General features: G+C 43.2%; 1 protein-coding gene across 1 annotated transcript in view; it reads left to right on the top strand.

The window, feature by feature from the left end:
- Positions 1-12,715, top strand: part of jph3b (junctophilin 3b) — a 155,377-nt gene that overhangs the window by 29,743 nt on the left and 112,919 nt on the right. The window lies entirely within an intron of this gene.

The raw sequence follows: 12,715 nt of genomic DNA, 5'->3' as shown, positions 1-12,715 counted from the left end.
TCACAACACCAGGTTAAAGTCCAACAGGTTTACTTGGAATCACGAGCTATCAAAGTGCTGCTATTCCATCAGGTGAGTGAAGGAGTAGCACTCAGAAAACTCATGATTCCAAATAAACATATTGGACTTTACCTGGCATTGTGAGACTTCTTCCTGTCCCTCAAGCTTGTAGACAATCTTACTGAAAAAATTCGAAGACTGGGATGGGTGGGAAAATGGGAGAGCTTAAGTCCCAAATGTTGTGCCCTTAGCGTTTGAAAAAATGAGCTAAACCATTCCTCACCACTAGGGGCTTAAATCACCAGCCAGCCTGTTGATGCAGCAGCGGGCACTATTGCGCATGTGCAGACTCTATAGCTGCACATGCACAATAGCAACCAGCAGAGGCCTGTCATGTAAGAGAGAGAGAGAGAGAGAGACCTGTCAGGCTTCTGCTGCTGCAGCTGGTCTCAACCCAGCATCCCCCTGCACCACCGCCCCCCCCCCCCCCCCCCCCCCCCCCCCGCAACACAAACGCCCAGGTATCATGGGGCCTATGGATGATCATGAGCCCCACACCATCCAGAAATATCACCACCGTCCTCCCTGTTGCCCAGACAAATCGCGCCCTTTCTCCCTCCTACCAATCTTCTGCAGAGTGGCAAGGGGCCCCACCTTGGGGGACAATGCCAAAATGCCTGCTGGGCAATGCCAGGCTAGCACTGCCAAAAGGGCACCTCACCCTAGTCCTCGACCTCCCCTAGGGCCCTCAATGTCCTCCGGTTCTACCAGCGAGGACAGCACAACTGTTCCCCATTCACGGGGATCAGGTGTTTTCCTCACTGAAAAGAACTACTCCCGGTGAGGCCACAAAGGCAAATGAGCCTGGACAATTGTGCCCGGGCTCATTAAATCAATGTAAATGATGTTTTACATCTATTTAAATAAATTATTCAGCCTCTTGCTGGAAATGGGTGAGAGGTTGATCGCGCTGGTAAGATCGCGAGAGGCAAAAAATCAGGCGTGTACCTGATTTCTTAGTTCTTGCACGATTTTTATTAGTTCATCCCGCCCATCAATGGGCAGCATGAACCGATAAAATCGCCCCCTCCTTATCTTCATCCTGATTCTGAAACGAACCCTAACTGTAACAGCTATTCAATTGCAAAGTGATTTTGAACTATGACATGTTTTGTATTTCAGCATCAGTTATTTAATCCATTCCAGAAAAGTGGAAATTTACAATAATAACATCAAAAACTAAAGAATTAAAAATTTTGCATTTGTTTTGGAAACTAAAGGCAATTTGTATCTTTCCTAATCTAGATTTGTGTTGGGTAGATTAGCATATATACCAACTATATTTTATCACGTTACGAGCAAATGAGAATATGGAATAGCTTTATGCTGACAAAGTACATTTCTCTCTCCTGTTGATTCAGAGGAAAAATAATAATTCATGGCCTTTGAATGAATGCAAGCAAATTATTGTTTTTGCTTCTTGGACAAAAATTGTCATGAATGTCCAACGAAGGCCACTTGAGTTGTGAATCCTTTTATAAAAAAAAATGTTCAACCTTTGTTTTTTAAAACCATCAGTCAACATGTAGTTTATGTGTGGTATAAATTGTAGCTAGTTTATTTTAAAATTTGTACCATTACCTCAGTAGAACCGCTCACCTGAAGACATAATGCTCTAAAAACCTTCCTGGTTTTGTTCAGTCAACATGAATCTAAGTATTAGTAAGCTTGCTTTTGTGCACAGCTTGCTCATGTTGAGTGCAGTTGTTGAAGAGCAGGAGATGTTTTTGTTTGCAGCATGCTTAGTCATGCAAGTTAGTGCAAAAGCAAAAAAATGAGCAATTTTCTCTTGTAATCTTACATCTGCTGGGAAATGGATTGTCACTGGCTTAAAATGTTTCATTTCTAATCCTTAACATCTGCTGGAACAGATTTCAAGTGTAACTTCTTTTTAAGAGGCTTTGTTAAGAGCTGAGGACCTACACATAAGAACAGAACAGCATTGCGAAACCATTGCTGGGTGTTCGTCAGTATTTGGGATAATGAGTAAATCAGAGCCTAGAAATTCATTGGTACTAGAGAGATCAATGTAGAAGGAAAAACTTAGATATATACATATGTATAGAGAGAGCACCTTTTATAACCTCAGGATGTTTCAAAGTGCTTTATAGCCAGTAAAGAAGTAGTTTTGAAATACAGTTGCAGTTGTAATGCAGTAAACATAGTAGGTGGTGCACATATGCTTGACTGTTTCTGGGAATGCATCATCCACCATGTTCGATTGTTTCCTCTATCTAAGAGCACACCAGTTGCATGTGAAACGGTCATTAAGCCTCCTAGGATTGCTGTTGGACCTTTTTCTGAAATTGGGTGGCCCCAATATTTGATTCACCATGTGATAAACTTGCTCTAAAACTCATGGCACAAGGACCATTCAGTAGTGCTACTTAAAGAGCTCATCCATTACACATTGGTAAGTAGATAGCTCATCCTTTTAACTGCTACTTTTAGGTTTTTGTGGACTATTTCCTGCAATCTATAGCTTAATTTTGCCTTCTAATAAGAAGCTTCTGGTGGTGCTGCACTTCTTGTGGGTGCTTTTGAAACCATTTCACTGCAACCATGGATGATTTGATGGAGCTGCCTTTGGGGCTGGAGGATGAGGGGGAACAGTTAAGAAGACAGGACAGAGCAGGAAGAGAAGGAAGAGAGAAAAGTAGCATTGTGCAAGAGAGCATACTCACACAAATGGAGGGATTTTCTGGCCCTTCCTATCAGCAGGACCTTCCAGTCCAGCTGCAGGTGACCTCTGTGGCGGGTTTCCTAGAGGCAGGGTGGGCAAGCCATGCAAAACGCTGTAGACTTCAGCGGGACCGAAAGATCCTGCCAGCAACCATTGGAGAACTGCCTCTGCCGTGGGAAAATATACTGCAGGAGAGACTGGAAAATCCCAGCCTTCTACCTTCACAGCAATATCTCACACACATTCGCTTCACAAGACTATCATCAAGCTGTTCCACTTGCTGCAGTCACAACTCAATATCAAGCTTTATATCCACTTAGTTGACTTTGGACAAGACGTCATTGGCTAACAACATTTTGTTCAACGGCTAAATGACTTGAAGAAACTCAAATAAATGGTAGACATCATGAAATATCAGATAGACTGGGAGGCAGAGAATCTGGGATTGGATTGTTAGCTAATGTTAATGAGGCTTTGCCCTAAAAACTCACTGGAGTGATAGGTTGGTCAGCTTACTCATTCTGCGAGTTAGACCGCAGGTTAGTTAGACCACACTTATTGGCCATGCAAGGAACAAGTTAGAAAAGATGAATGACCCCTTTCTCATTGCACACTTCCTTATGCCACCTGTAGCTTTCTTTACCAAAATCTCACTAATGGACATTCTTATTTACCAATTGTTTGTGATTACTAAATCTCTTGCCTGTGCTAGAATAATATCTGGACAGTTATCACACTATAAATTCTGCTTCAGCTAAAGGCACCTAACCCCAGCAGTTAGAAATTTAGATCTAAAGTTCGCCCTTGTTTTGGGATGTGGGAAAATTTTAGGGAAATAAGCAGAAATGTGGGATGGGATTTTAACTGTAGCATGCCATTCCAAGGGCATAACTGGAACTATGTGCCTTTTCTGCTCTCTTGTTCTTTCCTGTTTCCCAGTCAACTCTAAATCTAAGAGCCAGCAATGGTTATATGAAACATATGGGCCGAATTCTTCCATCCCACCCATCACGGGAATTGTAGGGGGCAGGAGGCAGACCATGCAAATGTCCATTGACCTCGGGTGGGATTCTCCAGTTTTGAGACGAGCGAGGCCGGAGAATCGTGCCCAAGCAATCTCGTAGAGGGTTTTTAAAAAAAGTCTTTAGGTATCATTGGCAAGGCCAGCATTTGTTGCCAACCCCTCATTGCCCTTGAACTATGTTTGGCTATTTCAGAGGACATTTAAGAGTTAGCCACATTGCTGTAGATCTGGAGTTACACGTAGGACAGACCAGGTTTCGACCCCTTAAGGACATTAGTAAACCAGATGGGTTTTTTCAACAATTAACAATAGTTTTGTGGCCATCTTTAGACTTTTAATTCCAAGTTATTATTGAATTCACCATCTGTCCTGGTGGGATTGGAACCCAAGTCCCTAGAGCATTCCCCCTGGGTTCCTGGACTACTAGTCCAGTGATGCTACCACTGAGCCACCACTTCCCCAAGTGCAGGGGGAAGAAGCTTTTTTGTTGGTGAAACCTGCCATCATTCAACAATGCTGCAGCTACTGGCAGGCTATGAAGAGTTTCTAGGACAGCGAAGGAGACTCTGAATCATTGCCATATCTTTGCTGTGAAATGCCAGTGCCTGTCTCTTAAGATATCTTCCCTGACCTGCTTCCCTTTCTGGTCAGCCTGCTGCCAGTGTTGTGAGTTCTGTGGTTAACTGGCAAGAGCTTTCATTTGTTGCATCCTTTCCTCCTGCCTCTGAAGTACAGGAATATTGGGTGTAAGAAACCCACAGGTATTGAACAATGTGACAAAGGCAGACAGAGATGTGAAAAAAATGTATTTCCACAGATTTCACCCAGTGAACTGATGAGCAGTGAAATTCTCAACTCCTTCCATTGTCCACAACCAAAACTCCACCGATCACACCCTGGGTTCCTCTGTTTCAATCCTCAAACCTGTCATTGCAGGGACCAGGGACTTTAGTTATGAGGAGGAACTGCAGAAACAGGTACTGTTCTCCAAAGAGCAAAGAAGATAAAGGGAAAATTTAGTGAAGGCATTCAAGATTATGAAGGCTTTTGATAGTGTAAACAAAAATAACCTTTTCACACTGCCAGTAACTGGAGGACACAGATTTAAGATAATCAGCAAAGGAAACAGAGGGGAGATGAGGAGAATTTCTCACACAGCTATTTGTTATGATTTGGAATACACTGCTCCTGTAAGGGTGGTAGAAGCAGATTCAGTGATGACCTGAATTTTCCAGATGTTCACGCCCACTACAAAAGAGGATGGAGAGTTTGGCGCTCAGCCAAATATCTGTTCCCTGCAGCAGGATCAGAGAATCCTGCCGGCGTCAATGGCCAGAAAATTCCAGCCGACATCTTTCAAAAAGGGAATTGCATATCAACTTACAAGGAAACATTTTGGGCAGAGAGCAGTGGGGTGGAATAAATGGGATAGCTCTTTCAAAGCGCTGTCTTCGTAGGCACAATAGGCCAAATGGCCCCCATTGTGTTGTATGATTCAATGAACAAGAAATGGCCACTAAACTCAATCAGCCCAATCTTTTCTGCATGATTGGCAAGTTGACATCTAATTTTCCCAGGAATTCTGTGCTATCAATACTTTCTCCAGTAAAAATTGAAGTGTATTGCCAGTGAATGCACATTATCTTAGAATGTGTTTCTGATTTGATTTATTATTGTCACATGTGTTGGGATACAGTGAAAGGTATTGTTTCTTACGCACTATACAGCCAAAGCATACCATTCATGCTGTACATAGAGGAGAAGGAAAGGAGAGGTTACAGAACGTAGTGTTACCGGCATGGTAGAGAAAGATCAACTTAACCATAGAATCCCTACAGTACAGAAGGAGGCTATTCGGCCCATCAAGTTTGCACCAACCACAATCCCACTCAGGCCTTATTACCCCATTGACCCCGACACTAGGGTCAACTTAGCATGGCCAATCAACCTATCTCGCACATCTTTGGACTGTGGGAGGAAATTAGAGCTCCCAGAGGAAACCCACGCAGATATGAGGAGAATATGCAGACTCCACACAGGCTGAGGCTGGAATTGAACACGGGTCCCTGACACTGTGAGGCAGCAGTGCTAACCACTGTGTCACCATGCCACTTAATATAAGGTGGGCCCATTGAAAAGTCTGACGGCAGCAGGGAAGACACTGATCTTGAGTTCTTCATAATCAACAATGTTTTGAAAAGGTTTTAGTCCTTATTACCTGGATTTTACCATTCTGATAGCTAAGATTAATCGTTACTTATTATTGAATCATTTACATGAAATATTGTAGGCTTTCTACAAATGTGGTAGTTCTGGTAGACACAGGCAATTTTATTCTATCTATCCACTTGAAGATCTGCAGCAGACTGTGCTTTTCTGATCTGCACCGTCAGTAAGGGCATTGTTCTTTTTAAACATCATTTCATGTCAAATTATTTGTACTTCAGCTTTCTCTACCAACCCACATCACAGGATCTGAAGGGAGGCCTTCATTAATGCCTTTACCCAGCAACTGGTAAAGGCGGATCAATGTGGTGTGTCAATTAAGCTGATCAGCAGAAACTGAAATTGGTTTCCTGCTGAACAGATTGCACACAAAATTGAATTTAAAGCTGAATCAGTTGATTTTTGTTGGCTGCAGACTGAACTTCAACAATGCTTTCAAATACAGATCAAACTGTTGTACTTCTAAATTTCTAGCAGCCGTAAGGAAAACAATTGCACAGCTTTGATATTGATGTAGCATCTGAGGCGAAACGCGGAAAATTATTTTTTGGGAATGAGGGTTTAATTTTTTGCTCACAACAATCTGAAAGATGATCAATGCTGGGGAATGGGATACTTCACTCAAAAATACCTGAAATCCACAGCAGGCCTATCTGCCTTGGAATAGTGTAAGTTTCAAATAGTGAGAGCGAAAAGAAGCAATACCAGCTGAAATAAAGGGCATGAATTTAGGAAAATCCAATCAGAAACGGTCTCTCAGTTGAACCCAATGGACACCAGCTACATGAATCTTAGATGGAGACAGGATTCAGGGCAGCAAGAAACCTCACCCAGGGTTCAGAGGGATGTCAGATGGGGAGGTTTATGCAGGACAGACGAAGCTTAAGGTTTTTGTGTGTGGGCCCTCTCGCTCTTTTTGGAAGGAATTACATCTTTACCTTCTGACCCTGGTTTATGTTCCCAATAGATTTGACCTGACCAGGCTGGGGTCACTATTACAGTCTACACATTGAACCAAGAAACCTCCTGGTTTTGGGCAGAATCCTGCCTCCACCTGAGGTTTGTGTAGCTCATGTCCATTGGGTTCAGTTGAGAGACTATTTCTGTTTAGATTTCCTTAAATTCATGCCCTTTATTTCAAAATTGCAGTTGGCAGGATAGGGTTGGAGAGCTTGCAGATGTGCCTTTTGCTCCGGTTTTAACTGTTCACCATCCATTTTCTGCTAGAGCTAAAATTGAAACCCAAGGGAATAAGATATTTATTTTTAGTTTAACCATACAGCATTGAAATTGAGGAAAAGCCATTCGACATTTGAATAATATAATTCCTATAGTATTGAGAATTGTGTGGCATCAAGTATGAAAGTTATCAGCTGAGATTCTCCCAAAACATATTCTAAGTCCGCAATTCGCATGAAAACTGGAGTAACCCCCAGTGGTTTTTTTAAAGTGGGATTTTCAGAATGTATCTCCCACACTCGTCATCACAGACTGCCCAAGCAGGATTCAGTCTGGAAATCAGGGGCAGGGTCTAGTCCCGCTGTAGTGGCTGGCAACATAGCACTGAGCAGGCCACCGCGCATGTGCCGATCTGTTGGAGCGGAGGCTGACATATGCGCAATGGCCCCGCATTGCCAGCTTCCCGATCGCTGGCCAGCCTGATCATTGGCCAGCCCCGCATCGCTGCCCCTTTGACCCAATCCTCCCCCATCACCTGACCGTTGGCCTCTGACCCAACCCCCAATGTGTCCCCTCCCCTCCCCTGGATCAGCCCTGATCTCCCCAACCCCTCCACACACCCCCCCTCCCCCCCCCCCCCCAGCAACCCCGATTGCCTTGCCACCCCAGCTGTCCTCCCTCCCACGGCAGCCAGGTCCCCACCCAGATGGCCAGCGCCGATCGCCGTCCTAGAGAGGGTGCAGAGGAGGTTCTCTAGGTTGATTCAAGAGTTGACATGGTTGGCTTATGAGTAGAGACCGCATAGACTGGGTCTATACTCATTGGAATTCAGAAGAATGGGGGGAGATCTTAGAGAAACATATAAAATTATGAAGGCAATAGACAAGATACAAGCACGGAAATTGTTTCTACTGGCAGGTGAAACTAGGGGGCATGGCCTCAAAATAAGGGGGAGCAGATTTAGGACTGAGTTGAGAAGGAACAAGTTCATGCAAAGGGTTGTGAATCTGTGGAATTCCCTGCCCAGTGAAGCAGTTGAGGCTACCTCATTGAATATTTTTAAGACAAGGATAGATAAATTTTTGAACAGTAGAGGAATTAAGGGCTATGGTGAGCAGGTGGGTAAGTGGATTTGAGTCCACGAAAAGATCAACCATGATCTTACTGAATGGCAGAGCAGGCTCAAGAGGCCAGATGGCCTACCCCTGCTCCTAGTTCTTACATTCTTATGTCCTCCCTCCTTCTGACACTGATTCCGAGTGCAGAGTGGCTGGGGTCCTCCTGCCCCCAGCCCCACTGATCAGCCCTATACGCCCTGCCCCAATAGGCCCCATTCTTCTGGCCCTGCCCTCTTTGCAGTACCAGGTGCCCAATGGGCAGTGCCAATGTGCCCTTTGGGCATTGCCAGTTTGCCTCTTGGGCAGTGCCAAGGAGCCAGACTGGCAGTATCCAGGGATACGTCCCCTTACCCTTGCTGTGGGAGCCTGAATGGCCTCTGTTCCCTCCAGTGGGGTTGGGCCCTCTGTCAATGAGGAGCTATTGTTTACCCTGCTGGAGTGAACCATCCTTGGCGGGGGGGAGATGCTAGTGGGCCTGTAGACTTCAGTCCTGGGCCTGCTAATTGGATGCAAATCCTAATTTAAATATTGAAATCAGCTTCACGCCGATTTCTGGCGCAGAGCTGATGATGCTTAGAATCTTTGCTGCGGAGGCCATGGCGTCCAGTGTGGAGCTCACAAAATGGTCTGCGTGATGTCTCCCATCCCATTGCGCTGCTATAACAGTTCAGCGGGCTGGGAGAATCGCTCCCGTCATACTAAATTAAGAATGGATTCTGCTGAGGTTTGAAGCTGTTTCTCCATGCTGTTTCTCGTGTTTCTATTTTTGTAGCTGCATTCAGTTGAAGATGAAATCAATTTTAATTTCCATTCACCCAAATTTGGCAAATGTTGTGCCATAACATATCACTGTTACAAAGAAGCAAATGGAGCCTTAATGAACTTATTGTACCTCTACTATCAATATTTATTTCAACCATGGCAGTGCTACATTAATTGCACCCATGTAACTGAGTCACGTTAATAGGGGGACTATTGTGTGTTGATGACAGAGCCGCTGCAAGACATCCTAGCCTTGCACGCCACCACCCCACAATTAGTTTCAAACATTAGTATTGCGCATTAGTATGAATATTATGCACAATTTACATAATAAATAATCATTATGATAGACTGTGCAAGATTAAATTACGTTTTTTGATATTATTGCATTTTGGAATCATAGATACACAAATTTGTAAAATTGTTGCATAAACTGAATGAGGAATATCATATGAAATTTTGCAAAGATTGCAATATAAATACATGGAAATCTATATGTGTGTCAGTATACGTAGATGTGTATCTATAAATTTAGACCCCGCTGCTAAAACCAGTCTATTTACTTGTTTAGTTTCATGAATAGTTTTCCACCGGCCACTCCCTCTGCCACCGGCAGAAGTTTCTTGCACCACATAACCGCTTAGTTTGCCAAGTGGCTGCATGGGTCTGGTTGATGACGCCATTTTGAAATTGAAGCTTTGTTCACTGGAGTGGATTTTGTGTTGTTCCCGGCTTTACGAATTGAAACTTAAATTTCCTTTAAAAACCTTTGATGTTACTACAAAATACCTGAAGAAATTGACCACAGCAAGCTCGATACTTGCTACTGTCAGTCGCAATCAAATTTTGTGCTGAAGATTTCAAGCAGGAGTGAGGTTCTCTATGTGTGTGTGTGAGTGACACCAGTGGAAAGTTAAATCAGGTGGGATGTAAAATGGTTAGCCAATCTGACCTCGTCAGTTTCCCAATTAGCAGATTAGGTGGAAGGTTAAATTATTTTCTTAACAAGCAGCACAGACTTTCTCATTTGATATGTTTTTGTAATGCTCTTGACTGATGTACATTTATGTTAGGAAATGTACAGAGCGTGGCATCCTGATGCTACATGGATGCTGATTGAAATTGTATCTTTACTTAATATCAGTTACGCTCAACAACTACCATGACAATGAATAAGCTACATAATATTACTCTACACTTCCCTTACCTGGTACTACACTAAATGTTTAATTGATTGTACAAATGGAAGAAAATTCTGCAGATTTCACTGCGGGAAATGTATCAGTACTCAGAATATTGATTGCACAGTCAAATGCCATTGGTGTAATGACACAGTCCTCTTTCTGGAGAACTTCAACAGAACATTGATATAAGCTTCTTCTTCTTTGTTCTTTTGGGTGGACACTTGATGATGGAAAAATGGGAATAGTTGAATTGCTATAAACAGGAAAATACAGTTTAATTCTAAACCAAGGATATGTGGACTTGATTACTTTTTTCCCTTCAAACTTAGCTGTGGGTGGTTAATGCAGATATTGTAGGATATTGCTTTCAGCATTGACTGTGGAAACCAATGCCATTTTAATGGGCATATATTCTGATTTCCCAATTCCATTACTTTAGGTTGATATGCTGAACAAGATCAAGCTATCAGACCAGAGATCAGGAGATTACTGTCCCTCTCAACACTGGGCAGAAAGCAGTTCCCACTCAACATTTTATAATGTTTAACCTTTATAATAAAAAACTTTAAGTTATGGCGCATGTTTCTATGCAGCAAAGAATATTACAGTATACCAATATGGACAATCACATTGTCAGAAGTTTTGAGAGTGATGTATTTATATTTTTCACTTCCAATTTTTTCATCCGGAGATTGCCAGTATCCAATTCTTCAACACAGCAAACAAACCTTTGGTTATAGTTATTTGGAAACAAAACTATAACTGTTGGACATTAAAGTGTAATATTGCTTCATGAAAATGGCACAGTGGTTTGCACTGCTGCCTCACAGTGCCAGGTTCAATTCCAGCCTCGGGTGACTGTCTGTGTGGAGTTTGCACATTCTCCCCATGTCTGCATGGGTTTCCTCCAGGTGTTCCGGTTTCCTCCCACAGTCCAAGGATATGGAGGTTAATTTGATTGGCCACGATAAATGGACCCTAGTGTCGGGGGATTAGCAGGGTAAATGAGGGTTACAGGAAGAGGGCCTGGGTGGGACTGTGGTTGGTACAGATTTGATGGGCCAAATGGTCTCCTTCTGAAATGTAGGGATTCTATGATTCTATTCTCTGAAAATGTCCTGCATGCTAACTAATAATTTAAAGTCAACAGCTGGCAGACTGTTTGCACACACGTGGATTTGTAAATTTCATAAAGCCTTGAAAAAAAAAGCAGCAGCACAAGTGTAAGTGAATTAAAAGTTACATTTCGTATATGATACATAAACTTCTACTGTAAATAATATTCTAAAGAAATTAGTCCCTATAATTCCACTGATTCTTTTCGCTGAATACCATAGCATTTACGGGTTTTGCTTAGCTTTATTATTAAAGAAAGTAGCATTTTCAAACATTTTTAAAAATTGAACAGCCTCTGTTTCTGAGTGAACCATCAGTGGTATTACTTTCCCAGAAGAGCAGAGAAGAAATAAGAATGAATCTTTACACTCAGTTTAATTTTGAACCTTAATAAACAGCAGGATGTAATACAATTCAACAATAGATTTTAAGAACATAAGAAACAGGAGCAGGAGTAGGCCATCTGGCCCTTCGAGCCTGCCCCGCCATTCAATAAGATCATGGCTGATCTGACGTGGCTCAGTTCCACATTCCCACCCTCTCCCCATAACCCTTAATCCCCTCTCTTATCAAAAAGCCATCAACCCTCTTCTTAAAAATATTTAGCGAGGCAGCCTCCACCACTTCAACAGGCAGAGAATTCCAGAGATTCACCAGCCTTTGAGTGAAGAAGTTCTTCCTCAACTCCGTTCTAAACCGCTCCCCCTTTATCTTGAGGCTGTGCCCCCTACTCCTACTGTCCTTTCTGAGCAGGAAGAGTCTCTCCACCTCTATCCTATCCATCCCATTCATCATCTTATACGTCTCAATGAGATCTCCCCTCATTCTTCTAAACTCTAACGAGTACAAGCCTAGTTTATTCAGCCTCTCCTCATAGCTCAACCCCCTCAACTCCGGCTTCAGCCTAGTAAACCTCCTCTCCACTCCCTCCAAGGCCAAAATATCCTTGTGTAAGTACGGCGCCCAAAACTGCACACAGTACTCCAGCTGCGGCCTCACCAATGCCCTATACAGCCGCAGCAAGACCTCCCTACTTTTATATTCAATCCCCCTTGCGATGAAGGCCAGCATCCCATTCGCCTTCCTGACCACCTGCTGCACCTGCAAGCTGGGTTTTTGCGACTCATGCACAAGGACCCCGAGGTCCCTCTGCCCCGTCGCCTGCTGCAGTTTTTCTCCACATAAGTAATAATCCTTCCTACCATTATTCCTACCAAAGTGGACCACCTCGCACTTGCCAACATTAAATTCCAGTGGACCACCTCGCACTTGCCAACATTAAATTCCAGTAACAGTATTTTGGTTAATCTACCCTTAAGAGTATTGATAGGCAGAGGGATCTGGGTGTACAGGTACACAAGTC

The sequence above is a fragment of the Carcharhinus amblyrhynchos genome, chromosome 4, assembly GCF_965287045.1.
Source record: "Carcharhinus amblyrhynchos chromosome 4, sCarAmb.v2.hapA, whole genome shotgun sequence".
NCBI classification, from domain to species: Eukaryota; Metazoa; Chordata; class Chondrichthyes; order Carcharhiniformes; family Carcharhinidae; genus Carcharhinus; species Carcharhinus amblyrhynchos.
Note: the sequence above shows the minus strand (reverse complement) of the source record. Positions and strands in the feature narration are given on the sequence as shown.